Source organism: Arvicola amphibius, chromosome 17 (genome assembly GCF_903992535.2).
Source record: "Arvicola amphibius chromosome 17, mArvAmp1.2, whole genome shotgun sequence".
Lineage (NCBI taxonomy): Eukaryota > Metazoa > Chordata > Mammalia > Rodentia > Cricetidae > Arvicola > Arvicola amphibius.
This window is the reverse complement of record NC_052063.2, coordinates 4411151-4429350: the sequence shown is the minus strand read 5'-3', so window position 1 is coordinate 4429350 and position 18200 is coordinate 4411151. Positions and strand designations below refer to the sequence as shown.

Sequence of the window (18200 nt, the reverse complement as noted above, 5' to 3'; positions counted from 1 at the left end):
AAGTCTGTGGGGTGTAAGCTGTTTTATGCAAAAGGTAACAATATGAGCTTTTATAAATCCTAAGTCCTCTTAACCTCGGACACTTCGGAGCCACCAACTGTAAACTATAAGGTTTCAATCCACAGGGATTTGGTTACTTCCTGGTGCTTTTCAGGCCATTAGGCAAATATTTATATGAACCTCTCAGATGTTAAGACGTTTAAGAATTATTTTGTGTTCAATCGAAGCTTCTAAACCATACCTTTTCGGTTGATTTTTTTTAAAAACATGTAGGTCTTATGTTTTCCCATTTGTTGAATATTTTACATACTTTTGAGAGTCATTTTATTCCATTTGTTTTAGACATAATTTGACCAAGACATATCCTAGACGGGATTTTGAAAGGAAGAATACTAGTATGAACAAATTAATGTTCCCTAATTCTTAGTCTTCTCAGTATTTTACTTATTTTCTCAAAAAGAAATGGGAGTTGATGACATTTCTTTCACTTGATAGTCTGTAGCAATTAGGATCATTTAGCACAAGCAATGGTAAGCAGTTCCGGAATTCAGATTGAGCAGAAGCGGGAGGACCATCTTAGGAAGACATGGGGACTGACAACAGCAAAGAGAGAGGGAAAGAATGAGCCTAGGGCCGTGGACGTGGCAGATTTAGGAGCTGGACCGGTGATTCTTGAGCCATCCTAACAGAACGGTCCTGAGCAATGACAAAGCCCATCACCAGCAGCTTCTGGTTCCCAGTCTCAGTACTGCAACTGTTTCTGGGGTCCAGAGCTACAGCAGACTCAGAAGACACTGCCTGTGTCTCGTGTCCCCTTAGTCACCTGCTCTGTCCGCAAGGGCAGCAGGGGAAGGTGGTTTGTGCAAGACCTGCAGACCCTCAACAGTCCGGGTACTACAGGCTTTTTGAAAGGAAATATGACACATAGGAGCAGAACTGGGCAGTGGGCAGCAAGGCAAATGCCCAACCCTTAGTTAATACCGCCCTCAAGGAAATAGGCACAAAAATCCCACTTTTGTTTCTGTCTTAATACATGAGTTCCAAGGGTTTCAATAAGCCTCTTTTCATATATATATTATATAACACACACACACACATACATATATAACCTCAGAGATGGTAACCTGATCATCTTAGATTCAGTTCAACAAAATAATTGTGAATTCTTTGGTTTCAAAGTAAAGAGGGTCTTGAGAACAATACCCTTGATTCACTTCCACGCTGTAAGCTGGGCATCCTGAGGACTAGGCTGCGCTCCGCTCCACGCTCTAATGAAAGGTAATGATGGGGAGCTGAGCGACACGCTTTTATATGGCCGCTTATTATGAGCTATTTAACTTTTATAGCTTTATTAAATGTTTTATGGAAAGGTTTATTTCATGTTTTATTACAGCTTCATAGGATAGCCACATCTGGCCAAAAAATCTTGACAGATGAACACAAGAGGTTTATAAATATCGTTAGTAAGCAGCTGTTGGGTAAATTCATATTTTATTTGGACACAAGTAGAGGGGGGCGGGAGTGATTATCTTTAGTGAACTGTGGCACTGCTGAGTGATTACAGCGGGAGGGGCGAAATCAGAGCAAGAGAAAGCCGGGCAAACATGGTACAGTAACACATGCACGCAAGAGACAAGGAAAGATACATCTTACGGATATCCTCCTGTGAATGAAAGAAAGCATTCGAATCAGGAACTATCTACCCTCAAAGGACACATGGCTGATTTCAAATATGTTTACAAAGTTAAATATCTTAAGGATTTTTATTTTGCCTACAATAAAACTATGTGGTGGATAAAAACAAACAAATAAACCACTAGCGTATTCTGAGCCCGACTCTAAGCAATTTGAAGTAATATCTCATATAATTGTTTTATTTATTTCTATTTGAGAACTTCATATATAAATATATACATAGTTCCCCCTCCTCTTTTCTCCTACTCGTCCAATGTTTCCCTCTTCTCAAATTCACTTCTTATTTTTAATTATTATTATATACGTCTAGATGTGTGTATACGAATTGATGAATACCTCCTTCTGAGTTCTTTTAACGTTGCTCATGTGTGTATGTGCTTAGGGCTGATCCCTTCGGATTGAATAGCCAATCAGGACCCATTCCTAGGAGAGACCAAGCCTCCCTCTCTCAGCCCTTACTAACAGCCTTTAGCTCTTCATGTAGGTGTGAGGCCCGGGAGACTTCTCCCGTCAACCCTGGCTTGTAAACCGGTACTGTCAGTTTTCATGTCTTGTGTAGGCGGCCATATTGTCACGATTTCACAGATGTAGCTTCCCTGTCCGCCCGGCACGGAAGACACGGCCTCAAAGCAGACTGTTTCTGGCTCTCAGAATCATCCTGTCCCCTTTTCTTCATTGTTCCCCAAGTCTTCGGTGGAGGGGTTTGCATTGGTGCTGAATGGATGCCTAAAGTGTTTGACAAATTGAAAGTCCCATTGAAATTTAATCTGAAGCTTCACGGCTCATACTTTGAATACCAAACCTTACTGCATTAAAGTTCACTGGGCTGTATAGACTTGGGGACTGGGTGAGGTTTGGGTGTGTGAGGTTTTATACAATAAAGTTTATTTTTTTTTAAAAGAAAGTCTGGAAAACGTCTCCTGTGGATTCATCTGGGCTTGCGATTCTTTTATAAGCTTGAAGGCTTTTATTGCTGCTTCATCCTTTCTATTTAAGCATTGCCTTAAAATATTCTGAATTCCTGTTGTAATGGTTCCCTGTCCATCTCTGATTCTATCAATTTGGGTTCTCTTTATTTCTTTTGCTTCCCTGGGCCAAGTGTTTGTCGATCTTGTTTGTCTTCTCAAAGAACTAGCCCTCACATTTGCTGATTCTTTGTGTTGTTTTCTTTGTTTCTATTTCATTAGTTTCTGCTCTGATTTCACTGTTCCTTGCCACCTACTTGGTTTGGCTTCAGCATGTTCTCATTTTTCCAAATTCTTGAGTTGCATCATTAAGTCGTTTGTTTGCACCCTTTCTGGTTTTGCGATGAAGTTTAGAGTCGTAAATTCCCACCATCGGGCTGCTTTGGATGTGTCCCAGGGGCTTTGCTGTGCTATTTCATTTTTAACTTAGTTCCAAGAATTTTTAAAATTTATTTCTTGATTTCATCTCTGACCCATTTATTATTCAGTAATGCGTTGTTTAATTTCCATGAATTTGTGTGATCACTGGTTATTCTTCTACTGTTGATGTTAAGTTATATATTGCATTGTGGTCAGGTAAGACACATGGAATTATCTTAGCTTTTTTTGAGTTTGTTAAGGCTTGTTTTATGTCCTAGAATGTGGTGTAGAAGTATTTTTCTTTGGGCTGCCAGCTCACACACACACACAAAAATGACATGGAGACTTATTAACTATAAAAGCTCAGCCTTAGCTTAGGCTTGTCCCTACCAGTTCGTATAACGTAAATTAGCTCATATCTTTTACTCTACGTTCTTTTACATGGCTCAGTTACCTATACTCTGCATTGCCCATCCTGCTTCCTTTCCATCTGCCTGGCCACTCCTTCTTTCTTCTTTCCAGCATCCTTTCTGCCTGGAAATCCTGCCCAGCTATTGGCCATTTAGCTTTTTATCAAACCAACCACAGTGGCCCATCTTCACACAGTATAAAGGAATATTCTACAGCAATGTTTTAGAGAAGCTTCTATGGACTGCTCAGAAGAATATGTAGTTTTCTATGTTTAGGTGGAATATTCTATAAATATGCTAGGGCTATTTGATATATGATGCCATTTAATTCAGACTATTCTGGATTTGATTTTTGTCCAGATGAATTGCCTTTTGGGGAAAGCAATGTATTGAATAACCTACTATTATTCCTACTATTATTGAGTTGAAGTTAACCTGTACCTTTAACACCATTAGTTTACCTTGTATGAAATTGCATGTGCCAGTGTTTGGTGCATGCATGTTTAAGACTGTAATGTTTTACTGGATGGCTTTTCCCTTTGTTAGACCAGCACCTCCTCTATCTCTTCCAATTTCTTTTAGTTTGAAGCACATGTTTTCAGGTACTAAGATAGTTGCACCTGCTTGCTTCCTAGCCCAATTCGTTTGGGATATATTTTCATTCTTTCATTTTAAGGAGTTTGCTATCTTTGAAGTAAGATGAGTCTCTTGTAGATAACAGGTAGATGTATTTTTGCCTTTTAAACCATTTAACTAACCTGTGTCTTTTGATTTGGAAACTGAGGCCTTTAATAATTAAGTTATTACTGAAATGTGACCTATTGATTTACTATTTTGCTGACTATTTTTCTATTTGTACTGTTTTGCATTTCTGTAGTTACAGCCTGATTTAGTTTCTTTTTCTAGCATCTTTGCTATGTTTGTGTTTCTCCTCATTTTCAAGTATTGCTTCTAGCTTCTTATGTAGAGCTGGCTTGGTGGGTATGTATTCTCTGATTTGTTTTTACCTTGGAAACTTTTTCTATCTCTTTCAACTGTGTTGTATAATTTTGCTGAGTACATTCATTTTGGTTGACATTTATGGTCTTTTAGAACTTGAAATACATTAATTCCAGGCTCTTCTGGCCTTTTAAGTTTCAGCTGAGAAATTGGTGGCTATTATTTTGATTCTTCTTGTTATTGTTATTATTGTTCTGACTTGTGGTTTTTCTCTTGTTTCTCCCAGCATCTGTCCGTCTTTATCCTATATATTTATTGCTTCACTCAAATATTCTGTGGGAAGTTTATTAGATGTCTGTGTGTTCCTTGTATTTATATGGATTTGTCTTTTCTTAACTTGGGAGAACCTTTTTCCAGTCTTTTAAAATTTTTCTCTTAAGATTTGTTTCTTCTACTTTATGTGTATGAGTGTTTTGCCTACGAGTCTGTATGTGCATGTGTGTACCCGATGTCCACAGAGGTCAGCAGAGGGCATAAAATTTCCAGGAACTGATGTTTTGGATGGTTGGAAGTCCCCATGTGGGTATCGAGAACTGGACCTTCTGCGAGAGCAGCAAGTGCTCTTAATCACAGGGATATCTCCTCAGACCATCTTCTGTGATGCCGTTAAAAGTCTGGTCTACACCAACGACCTGGGACTCTTCTCCTTCATCCATGTCTATGGTTTGAAGGTTCGCTCTTTTCGAGGTGTTCCACAGTTAACTGCAGGATCCTTTTCTGTGTTTTATTTTCTCCATGTTCTTTGCTAGAAAGTTCAGTTCCTTCCCTCTGTCTTCAAGTACTGATGGAGTACTGACACTTGACGCATCCTACTTGGAAGGATTTCCCTGGAGTTTTCTAATTGGATCACTGAGGTTTTCAACTCTATCATAGTTTCGACTTGAGTTCTCTTCAGCATTTCTACCTTTTTACTGAATTTAGTTTTCAAATCCTGAAATGTCATCATCATTCCATTCAATCATATATTTGTGTTTCCTCCTACATCGCCTGGGCTTCTCTTGTTATCCTTTCTTAATTCATTGAGCTGTGAGTGTTTTCCTTAAACTCCTCGAATTATTTGATAAAGTTTACTATCTCATTATGTTCTGCATCCTGGGTTTCATCTAGGTAATTCTCATTGAAGATCATCTCTACAGAATTAGTGATTCTGTCTGGCCTTTCATATTGTTTGAGTTTTTGGAATTTGACCGGGGCATGTGAACTTCTCTCTTTAGTTGTATATCTGATGCAAGCTTCTAGTCTACTTTATGTCAGACCAATACAGGAGCTGCATGACCAAAGCCTGGCAAGGGACACCCATAGCCTGTGCTTGAGTTTCGTAACTGGAACAAGGCCTATGACTGTGGGGATCACATCGGAGTTAGTGGAGGTCAGAAATTCAGCAGACAATAAACACCACACACACACACACACACACACACACACACATACACACACGAGTGCCCACATGTACATGCACACAGCCCTGGGCATTGAGGTGCTACTTTGCCTGGCTGGTAAACATTTCACACCTGTCATTGTAGTGAGGAGCTGTTGGGCCGGGTTGCGTTCCTGCCGCCCAGCTCCTGGCCACCCGGCTAGCTTATGCCCTGAAATAACATCACACAAATTGTATTCTTTTAAATACTGCCTGGCTCATTAGTTTCAGCCTCTTACTCACATCTTGACTAACCCATATCTAATAATCTGTGTAGCACCACAAAGTGGTGCCTTACCAGGTAGATTCTAGCGTACGTCCATCTTGGGCTGGAGCTTCATCGCATCTGGCATCTCTCTGAGGAGAGGCACGGCAGTCTGCCTAACTTAGGAGAGGCGTGGCATCTTACTGATCCTTCTACCTCACTTCCTCTTCCTGTTCTGTCTACTCCACCCACCTAAGGGGCGGTCTATCAAATGGGCCAGGCAGTTTCTTTATTAGCCAATGAAATCAACTCAAACAGAAGACTCTCCCACATCATGTCATGATGAGACACTGAGTCCTGTGTAATCCCTTATGTAAGGCAACGATTCCTGGTAGCGTCAGCTGATTTTTCCCTGAACTTCGCTCCATGCAGCTTTTCTCTTTGTTAATTTTGGTTTTTATTCTCCCACTTTAATGAATGTCAGGCATAATTATTGAACAAAGACACAGTCTCCTATAGGCAAGATAATGGCTATGGCTAGCAAGGGAATATGCTGTGAGTTTGTAGCCTCCCTACCTGTTTTTTGAGCTTTCCATATTGCCTTGTGAATGAATGCTCTTTCTTTCTACTCTTGTCTTATTGCAGGACAGTTTTGTTAAGACTCTTGGTTCTCACGCCCCACTCTTCCTAGGAAACAAAACCATTCTGATTTAGATGGTTAAGTTGAAGTTTTCCCTTTAAATCCTTTTTTCAGGTTACTTGAGTTCAAAGTCTCGTGCCAACGATAATTAGATTTTGAGCCATCTTTTTTTAAAAATCAAGAATCCAAATTTTGTGGGGGGCTTGGGTGGCGCCCACCTTTAATCCCAGCACTTGAGAGGCAGAAGCAGGTGGATCTCTGTGAGTTTGAGGTCAGCCTGGTCAACAAAATGTGTCTCAGGACAGCCAGAGCTGTTACACAGAGAAGCTCTGTCTCAAAAAATGAAAAAAAAAAATTCTAAAATTTGGTTTATTATTTCCCATGTTTTTGATGCTGTAATAGTAAATTCAGGTGCAGTTCTAACCCCTTGTACATGGCACCCTGCACACGTGTCTTAGATGACTGTCCCTGTGTAATGTCACATGCATCTGAAGTGAAATTTCCGTCCCATCTTGCATTGAGAGCCTTCCACGTGTTAGCGCGTGGGTCAGACACTTGGTACATGACACCGTTTTCCACTTTATCCTCACTTCCACACTAAGTGCGTCGTGTTGTCCTCTTGTCCTCGTCTTGCACATGAGGGAGTTGAGTCCAGAGAACAAAGAAAGCAGATCTAGATTTTGGGCTTTCCAAGGATGAAGACAGAATTTAAGGGTGACTCTGCTCAGTTCATCGAGGGGATTTCCTAAAGGGCTGTGACACCTGTGGGAGAGGCATTTGTGCCTATCTGCCTTCGGGTGTGATACTGTTATGGCTTTTGATTTTTTTGAACAAGAAGCCTCTGATTCTAACTCCCATGATTCTGCTCAAGTTTCCCCTTGGGAATCTCAGCCCAGAGTGGAAAGTTCAAATGTAGTAAGCATATTCAGGACCTGAAAGTTGCAATGACTCTTGATCTGTGTTGAACTTGGGCTTTTGTGTGTGAGATTTTGTGTGTATATGTCTCTCTCTCTCTCTCTCTCTCTCTCTCTCTCTCTCTCTCTGTGTGCACAAAGTTTATATGCACAAGAGATATTTATGCAATATCATTTGTATATTTGGTGTAATCTTATATGTATCTGAATGCAGAGTTAAACATTTTTGGATGCATATGTACTTACAGAAGGGAAGTATTCAATATCAGCCATAGAGTTCAGTCAAGGTTGCTATATGAATTCTAAGAGTTTAGGATATGGTCCCTAAAAGATGAAGAATTCAGATTCATTGGAGAATACTAGTGTATGATTTCCCATTTAATTAAAAAATCTGGCTCCATGGTCAAACAGATTCTCCAAACAATGCATAACTGGACATTTGGATAGTCCCTTAAGGAATCTGTACAAAGGGAGTTGCATCATTGCCAAAACCCAGCCCCGAAGCTGTCTAGACGAAAACTAATTGCTTTTATTTATCTTTCTTCTTCCAGAATCTATTCACCCTCTAATTATTTCTGAGCCCTTTCATTACATCAAGACATCAGTTGACTTGGGAAATGAGTAGACCAAAGGAGCAGGACCTGATGTGTCACTAAACTGTCACAACCTGGAGAAAGTCACTCCGTGTCCTTAGACCTCTGGCTTCTCGTCCCCTAAGAAAATATAAGAATATACATTCAGCCCGTTTTGCTGGGTTGTTGCTTGAAGCAAAAGAAAGGATGTGAGACCTTCTGAGTAGCACAGAAATTGTAAGCCAGAACACTGTAACTTTTTCCTGATCTGGTTGCCCTCTGAGAACTAGGCTGTGGAAGGTATAAGCTACTTGAGTTTCTCTGCTAACTGGTTAAACGAAATCAACACTTTAGCAAAGGGGCTGGGAGATTTCGGTATGCTTACTACTTTCATTACCTTTTGGCAGGGTAATCTTCGGGCATATTGTTTTTGCCTTTGGAGCCTTAGGGGTCTCTGTGTCTGTTATGGTTTGAATTTGAAATGCCCCCCTCTCAGGCTCATGTTCAGAGTGCTTGTTCCTTGGATGCCGGGCTGTTTGGGGGTGGGGCGGGGGATGGAGTCACTAGGAGGTGGGAACTGGCTCCGCGAAGTAGGTAACCGAGGAAGAGGCTTTGAAGATTATTACCAAGTTCCTGGTTCCAGTTGCTTTCAACTTCTAGGTACACCTCAGCAACGACAGCCACTGCCACACACTTCTGCTGTCATGAACCACGAGGCTCACCTCCTTAAAATGTACACAATGACAGGTTCCGACATGGATACAGCATGGAGCTACTACCAGTCACAGCAGTGACATCATGACTTGCGACCCCACTGCAGAGAAGATCGTGTGCGCTCTGTCCTTCATTCTCCTGAGGTGACTCACTCATCTCTGCTCCAGGGTCCACAGCTTTGTCTTCCAGACCCTTCCCTGCTTATGGCTTTTCACCTCATTGTTTCTCCTCACCCTCTGCTCCGGCTGACTAATGATTATGCTTTGGTGTGTTTTTCTTCCATTTCCGGGCTTGGGTTTTATTAAAATTTTTTCAGTGTGTGGATATACAGCTTTCATCTAATTTGGAATATTCTTTTCCAGTATTTCTTCAGGTTGATATATTCTCCTCCTCTCTCTCCTTGGTCAGGACCTCAATTACCATTAAAATAGGCTATTGACATCTCATGGCCATTCTGCTTCTAGAATTTACTGTGTCCCTCTCTGCAGAGCTTCTCCTGCTCACTAGCCAAGCACGCTACTCGTTTCTTCCATGACTAGCATGTCTTCATCTCCTGCCGGGTACTCTTCACAACAGACACTGCATTTTCATATAACTTCACTGTCAATATATGTGTGCATCTTTCATGCCTCTCTTTGAATATATGGAACAGTTAATGTCTGTGCTAATTCCACCAACAATCTGTCAGTTCCAGTTCTCTTCCTCACTGTGAATCACATGTTGCCACTCATTGCTGTGTCCAATAACTTTTGTATTTGATGCAAAGCATCATACATTTTTATCTTGTTGGGTGTTTGTTATCTACAGCATCCTGTAGGAATTCAGGTGAGGCTGGAACAGTGCCCGCTCCGAGACAATACTACACGTTCTTCTGTGATTTAACAGGCTAACTGGTAGGCACAGGCATTGTCCCCTGCTATGGGTGTACACAGAAACGTTTCCTCCAATCCCTTTCAGTAGTCCTTTCTGCAGTCTCAAACAGCCAGCTTCCTTGCAGACTTTGCACCCAGCTAAACTCGCTAAACTCTCTTTTTTTTTTTTTTTTTTTTTTTTTGGTTTTTCGAGACAGGGTTTCCCTGTAGTTTCTAGAGCCTACCCTGGAACTTGTAGACCAGGCTGGCCTGGAACTCAGAGATCCGCCTGCCTCTGCCTCCCGAGTGCTGGGATTAAAGGTGTGCGCCACCACCGCCCGGCCCAGCTAAACTCTTAATCTAAATGGAAATAGGTAAGTTTATTCTTTAAAGCAATAGCAAGGCACACTATCAGAGTCATATGCAGGTCCTTGTGCTGGGGGTACAGAGATGCCTGATAGTCCAGTTCTACCCCTTTGCAAGGGCTGGCCAGCCCAGCTGAAGGTGGGCGCTCCAGAAGAGTCTCCTATGAGGACAGAAAGGGAAGGAAAGAGAGTTTAGGAGAGAGATTGCCACGGGAAGGCTATCTGGAAGGCTGGATATACTCTGGACCTGATGCAGCAGCAAGCATGTTAGAAAGCCCAGCTGGAATGTACATGGGGACATAGCTAGATCGTTTCTCCTAGAATGGGAGAAGTAGGACTGGTTTCTTGAGGATCTGGATTTGAGACTAGAAAGTTAAATGGAATTCAAATCCTCCCTTGTGTCTGAGGCCCCTCGTAAAGGTGGGCAAATGACATGACGACATTCATCTTTCAGAAAGAGTCAGATTCAAACTGTTATTATTTATTTGCCATGTGATGTGTGTGATGTGCTAACAGCTTTAATCTAAAAGTCTTTAGGATCTCGATCTTCTTAAGTTGGGTTAGACTGTTTGTTAGCAATTGCGTCTTTGGTAGGCCGTTTCTCAGTCTGTGAAAGAAACACCAGATGAATAAAGAAAAAAAAGAAGGAAGGAGAGAAGGTAGAATGAAAGGAGGGAATGAAGAAGAAAGAGAAAGGAAGGAAGGGAAGGAGAGAGGGAGGAAGGGAGGGAGGAAAGGAGAGAGAGAGAGGGAGAGAGAGAGGGGGGGGGATTTGATTAAGAACTTGTTCTCATGAACTTGCTTTTCATTCCCAGTATTTTTTGGGGGGGTACTCCTCCTGTGGGAGGAGACAAGTGTGACTTCCTACCCCACTGTCAAGTGATCGTTCATTATGAAATGCTCCGCGCAGAAAGAAGAAAAACCTCTGAGACTATAAGACACACTCTGTGAAAGAGAAACCCTCTAGGTACGCAGGAACCAGCAGCAAGGGAATAAAGGAGGAAGACATTTCTAACGCTTAGTAGATGGCACTCATTATCTCCAGAAATGATGTTTCGTGGAAACTAGGATTATTTTTAATATGATATAACGAGTAGGGGCTTTTGAAAGGGAAGAGCAGAGAGCTGGCAATTCCACTGGGGCTGATGTGTGCTCAGCCAATACAGCTGCCAAGCATGATGACAGGATTCCCAGAATCCCTGTGGTGCGGAGAACTGATTCTGCTAAACTGGTCTCTGACCCCCACACTTGCACCGTGGCAAGCACACACACACCCCCGCCATGAAATAAATGCATAAATGTTCAAACATTTGAACTGGAGTCACAAGAGCGGTCAGCAGGTTCAGGTTGTGCTATAACCGCAGACAGGGAGAAGTATTTGCGTGGCCATTTTCTCACTGCCTGTGGGGGAGTAGGGATCTGGGTTATGGAGAGGGACTGGAAGAAGAAGATGAACAGGAGAGCAGACAGGACACCAGTGTGTGGAGAGACAAACCTGGAGTAAGTGTTGCTATCTCGGTCCTTGACAGTTTTCCAGTTCCCCATTCCCCTCTCCCTGGAGGCCTCTCTAGACTTCCTGACTTCGGTTTCTATAAATTACACTTGTATTATTTTAAAAACATCCCTTTTCTGGCACGCATCAATTTGACTAGGATACTATCATTTGCAACTAAATGGTCCTTGACCAGAAGAAAGAAAGAAGAAAAGAAATTTCAAAAACACTAAACACAAAACAAAACTCAGTTGTAGCATAAACCTCTGTTTTGAGAGTCAGCTGGAGAATGGCTTTCCCTGTAGCGTCTCCTGATTTCCCACCGAAGATACATAGAAATTAAGGGATTTAGAAACGATTCACAATAACATTGAAAATCGAGTCGGGTAGTCAACTCTATTCCGGATCCAGCTTCCAATGGCTTAACCTCTAAATGGCATTTGTGCCCGTGGGATAGCATCCCTTTCTTGAAGAATTCCCATCCTCTGGCTCCCATGGCTATATATTCTCATTACTTTCTTCCCTCCCAGCTTCGTCTTTATCGCTTACTTTGTTTTTTCTCACTTAATGGTTTCCTTAGCTCTGTTCCCATCTTTCTCTCCTATTCTGTTCAGTCAGGCTTGAGCTCACGGTTTCACACTTAGATACCAGCTGATACTTTAACATCTTCACACTTAGATACCAGCTGAGACCTGGTATCTGACATCTTCACACTCAGGTGCCAGCTGAGATCTGGTATCTGACATCTTCACACTTACATACTGTCTGAGACCTGGTATCTGACATCTTCACACTCAGGTGCCAGCTGAGACCTGGTATCTGACATCTTCACACTTACATACCAGCTGAGATCTGGTATCTGACATCTTCACACTTACATACTGTCTGAGACCTGATATCTGACATCTTCACACTCAGGTACCAGCTGAGACCTGGTATCTGACATCTTCACACTCAGGGACCAGCTGAGACCTGATATCTGACATCTTCACACTCAGGTGCCAGCTGAGACCTGGTATCTGACATCTTCACACTTAGGTACCAGCTGAGATCTTGACATCTCTACACTTACTTCACAGCTGCTTGTCTCAGCCAGAAGTTACTTTTGGAATAATATTGTTAACTTATAGGAAACCAAACTGTCTTTCCCACCGAATTCCCCTCGCCTTCTAAAGCTCCACCTTCTCCATCTATCCAGCCGTGGAAACCAGAACTTAGGAGTTACCGAGAGATATTTCTTCTTTCTTCTCCTTAGTAGACAATCGGTTTTCCACACCCAGCTGTAAAGATCGTAGGGAAAAGCCTAGTGTCTCCACTGACAGTTGATGTATTGGCAGGAACATCTGGGGTTTATCTCCCTTCAGTATCCAATGTCTCCTGAGAATCCAGGTTCCTGTCCCTCCCCAGAGTGACTCCCAGAGCCTGACAAGAACATGAATCTGTTTTGGGAAGTATGTGGATCCTTCCATACGTGCTAAAATAAAAAGCGTTAGTGAGAGTGAGCAGTGGGAAATGAGGGTGTTTGAATCCAAAGTCTTGTACATGTTAGCTAGCAAACGCTCTACTACTTGACGACACCCCCAGCCTGGGAGCTGGGCTTTAGATGAATGCAGACAGCTAGAAGTACAAGGAAAATTAAACGAACACACATGGAAATATTTTCTTCCCAGCCTAAACTCAGGGGAAAAAAATAACATAAAAGCTATAGCTAAAGTTTAAGTAATAAAAATCACATTGTCCTCTGGAAAGGCTCTTGGCATTGGCAGCAGTGTGCAAAGCGCTAAGTACAAATCCCCAGCACTGAAAACACATAGGAGAGGAGAAAGGTTGTCGAATCAAAACAAGTCCACAGGCCATAAAGGAGAGCACATGGGCACATGACATGAGTTAGGGCTGTCTGTGCAGAGAGCTGGAGGCTGGAAGAACACAGCCCAGAGGCTACAGTTTGAAGTAAAGAGCAGAACTGAGGACAAAGTCATGACAGCTCTCTGGTGCAAGATGAAGTCACAACTAAACATGTCTACACATGGAGACGCAGCACCGGGCTACGCAGACCTCAGAACGAGGAAATCTCATCTTAGGCATAGAAAATCAGACAGGAGACTACTTAAAGATTGTATTTGACTGTATTAATTGTGCAAAATTGTGAGTTTTACTGTGTCAATTTCAGGTGCATAAATGCTCACTTTGATCGGTCCATCCCTTCTCACTCTCCTCCCTCAACCTCCTTTCTCTGCTTTAATAATAATCCCCCTTCTGTTTTCATGGCTCCCTCTGGCCCCTCTAGATTCCTGCTGAGTCTGGAGTGTTTCTGTGTGGGCAACCCTTCATGGAATAACACGGATAAAATAAGGACGGTCTCCAATCAACAGGGTACATAGAGTTGGCCAACTAAGGATGTTCTTAGAGGAATGGGGGCGAATAACCCAATAGCTTAAGTGCAGCAAAATGAACCCAAGGAAAGGAATCAATTAGAACAAGTTGGGACTGGTAGGGCAGCTCGGTGGGTAAAGCAATTACTGCGTAAGTAGGGGTGCCTGAGCTCCCACAGCCGGAACCCTATAACCGCTGCGCAGGCTCGGAGGAGGTAGGCAGGTCTCGGGGGCTCATTAGCCAGCCGGTCTAGCAAAAAAATGGCAAGCGTTGGGTTTAGTGAAAGACCATATCTCGCTAAAATCAGGTAGCAGACCCTCAACCTTGACTTCTGGACCCCATATGCACAATCACAGGTGCACACAAAAGTCACAAAGTGGTTCAAATATTTCCCTTTTTAAAGCGAGAACTTTTTAAAGAATGTATTTAAAAAATATAGTGGAGATTCATGCAATGCTGCTTGCCTTGGCTACAATCCTGGGCCACAAGTCCACACACTCCTTTGCAACTGGGCCCCTGATGGCAGAGTTTTTTGAGATAGGATTTATCTGTGTAGCTTTGGAGCCTGTCCTGGAACTCACTCTGTAGACCAGGCTGGCCTCGAACTCAGAGATCTGCCTGCTTCTGCCTCCCGAGTGCTGGGTTCCTCCCACCTTTATTGTTTACTGTGACCCCTGCATTATCTTCGGAATAAGGAGAGGCCTCATCTTTTCTTCGCTGTGACTTTCGTTGTCAAATTATCACTCTGGGTGGACCTTTTTCACAGCTGTGCTTTCTTTGCCTAGCTTGATTGTGACCAATGATATGTCACCCACTAGCGGTAGGAAACCCTGTTCAGTGGTCCCTTGGTGTCCTTTATGGAAATGACAGACACATTTCGGTTTCTGTATTGCCAGCACACAGTTGATCATGGCTCCTTTCCCTTGGAAGACCTCGGGAAATTGATTTCTTGAGCTCCCGGACAAAAACAAAACCAAACCAAACAAAAATTTAATACTCAACAATTCGATTTCATCTTTCACACTGTTACTAACACTAAATTTGAGAATTCGCGTGTGGAATCACTAAGGGAAGTCACACGGCAGTCTGAAGTTCTTGTCCTGTTGGCGATGGGAAAGAAAGTAAATATCGATTGATTCTACATGATTTTGAGGAGAAAAAAAATCAAACAAACACTTGAAAGCTAAATGAATAAAGATAAGCACTGTTTGGAGAGAAATGGATTGCACAAGGGTAGAGCAGTGGGAACAAGATTAGCCAAAACCTGTACCTTCCAAACAAATGGTCCAAAGAGATGAAGCAGGAACACAGCAAGGGAAAAACAGAAATAAATATAAGAACAGAGTGGAAATATGGCCAGTGTTAAAATACATCGAAGTTGAAACCATACAATTAACAAGAATGTTCAAATACTAAAAAGAGGACTCCCAAGTTCAATAAACAGGAATGATCTGGCTTTTTAACACAATAGACATGGAACAATTGCAGATTAATTCAGTCTGACCAGACAGGGAAAACCCTGAGTAATCCTCTGTGAATCATACTCAGTGGCTACAGTAGCAGAAAACAGAAAATTAGTGACAAAATATAGCATATAAAAAGGCCGTATATTCTCACATTGAAACAAAACAAATAAAAATGAGCTAATTTAATTTGTGTACCTAATGACAATAACAACCGTTTAGAATTGAATGAAAATAAAAAAAAATTGTATGATACTAGTCAGTTGGTTCTTGGAAAGAAATTTATGCCCATAAGTGACTTATTAGACGATTAAAAACATTAAACATTTAAAAATAAATTAGTCTTTCCATCCAGGAATCTAGGGGAAGAAGGAATAAAGAGAATACTAGAATGGGATTATCAACAGAAAACCATAATTTAAATTTGAAAGCTGCACAAATATCAAATAATAGAGTTGCTAAGTGAAACCAAGAGCACTTCTTTGAAAAATCCTGTAAAATAATTAAAACTCTGAAAAAAGCAATAAGTGGAAGAAAAAGGAAGACACAAGTAGAATTTGAAGTGACAATGGGATCAGAAATAATACTGCACCAAAAAATATCATGGGAATTTCATGAACCGTTTTCCACTGAGGAATTTGACACCTAAATAAGTAAAATATTTGACGAAAGCTAGAAGTGTGTCAAAAGCAGCTCAATACCACAGTCCAGTGCACACGAGGGAAACAGAGGTAGAAGCCACACATTTCTCAAAAGAAAAAAACAAGGCCGGTTGTCTTTATGGGAAGGTTTTAGCAAACCTTCAAGGAATAGATAACGCCCAGCTTAAGCAAACGGTTCCAAGCAATAGAAACTGTGGAGGCCAGCCAACCTATTTTGTAAAGTTAAACAGCGCTGTCAAAATCAGCCTGTGCTCACCGTGAGACCGGCCTATAGCGTTTTTTTCTTGCAGCCTTCATCTTGTTCATAGGTAAGTGGTAGATGTGTTGCTGATTAGGACTCTGGACTTTCTGTTGCCTGTTCTAATTGGCTATTGCTGCTTCAAATAAAATCCCAACTCTTAAAAATGATTCTTGTAACCCCCACTTGGCGGGTCAGCTATTCAGGGTCCTCTGAAGGGGCGCTAACCTGCAAGACATGGGCTGAAGAAGAGGAAGGAGACCAAGCAAGATTCTATTGTCAAGGTCTCCGTTTATTGGGGTGAAAGTTACAGCTTATATACCCTTGAATGGGGTGGAGGTAGGGGTAGGCAGGAACTCTGCCGGGGTAACTGAAGGTCATCAGCCAGCACCTGGTGTAAGCTGAAGCATGTGATTCATTAACATTGGAGTAAGGGGCGGGTTCCGATAACAGAATGTCCTCAATATAGTTGGGATGAGGGGTGGGTTCTCTGTAAACATCCTTAGGGCAATGACCTCTGCTATCCCTGTAAGGACGATGGTCCCTGACAAATCTATCCTTAGGAAAATGGTCCCTGACAGATTCGGTAAACATTTGATAGGAAAGTGTCCTGCCCTTGGGGGAATTTATTTGGTTTTATGCTTGGCTTCCATAGGTGTCTCAAGCTTCTTCATGTTTATGGTAAGATACGTAGTATAGACGTGCACTTTGAATTATGAGCATTTGTTTGGGAGGAAAACATTGAGTTAAGGGAAACTGGCTCTAAATTCCCCAACCATCATCCATCAAGATTCCTTCCATCTTGGTACATGTTGCAAATACCTTCTAAATGTGCGCTGCGGAGAGCGAGACACATGTTAGATATTACAGGACAGGCTACTCTGCTTGAGAAACAGTTCTGCCTGTAATCCTGTAATCTTTGTAGTTCCTTCTCTCTCCTAACGCTGTCTGAGATCATTGCTGGAAAGAGAAGTAGTTTTGATTGCTCTGCTGGATGCTTACGAGGCTGGAGGCGGCGAGGGGGCTTTGTCCAGGACACACATGTTCTCAGCTCCTGACACTTTTTCTTGCCACCTATTTCTTGCCATTTGCCTTCCTATCCAAGACCCAGTGATGCTACTTGTGATCAAATAGTGTGGCATGGTTTTTGTTTTGTTTTGTTTTTAGGTTTGTTTGTTTTGTTTGGGAGGAGCTTGTAGCACCAGTCTTGAGTTCAAAATCCAAGTCCCACGTCTTCTGCTTGTGTGATCTCGAGGAGGATAATTAACTTTTCTATGCTTTGTGAGGCGATATTAATAAAACTTTACAGCACGAAGTTGTTAGCGGGGATAAATTATATGATGTTAATTAAAAATTTGATATGACTTCTGCCGCATAGCACTGGTTACACATGTGTGTGTGTGTGTGTGAATTTAGTTTCTCTTCATTAATTTTTAGGCTTCTGATGATCGCTGTCCTGTTGGGCATTTTGCTTTGAATTTTAAAAAAAAAGCTACTAAATTTTACAGTCGTAGATGGGAGGTATGCATAGAGTGCAGAACATTAATGCAGCGGCTCGCGTATGCGTTCTTTCAGGTGGAAACCAAGACTTTCTTTAACATCCGTTCCACAGTAGACACTCAGATTTGAGCAATGAATGGGATCTTTTCATGTATGAACGTTATTAACTAAGTAACCAGCAAGTCGCAGCTCGTCTTTATTTAGAGAACCTTCATTGCCACAGTTCGGTTTGTGTCTGTATCAAAGTCCAGGGAAGAAGCTGAGCAATGTATTAGCATCCCCGTTTCCTAAGTGAGGAGACTAAGGCACAGGGACTTTCAGGGGCCGCCCAGGTGCTGCGGTTAGAACCCGGAGCTCACATTTGC

General features: G+C 42.1%; 2 long non-coding RNA genes across 2 annotated transcripts in view; one reads left to right on the top strand and one right to left on the bottom strand.

The window, feature by feature from the left end:
* Positions 1-10103: 10103 nt before the first annotated feature.
* On the bottom strand, positions 10104-16610 carry LOC119803279. Its single transcript, XR_005283619.1, has 2 exons — positions 16354-16610; positions 10104-10268 (listed from the first exon to the last, which is right to left on the bottom strand). It is a non-coding gene; the product is annotated as an uncharacterized LOC119803279 (long non-coding RNA).
* Positions 15794-18200, top strand: part of LOC119803278 — a 132546-nt gene continuing 130139 nt past the window's right edge. The window contains exon 1 of the long non-coding RNA XR_005283618.1: positions 15794-16405. This is a non-coding gene — a long non-coding RNA (uncharacterized LOC119803278). The remainder of the gene's footprint in view (positions 16406-18200) is intronic.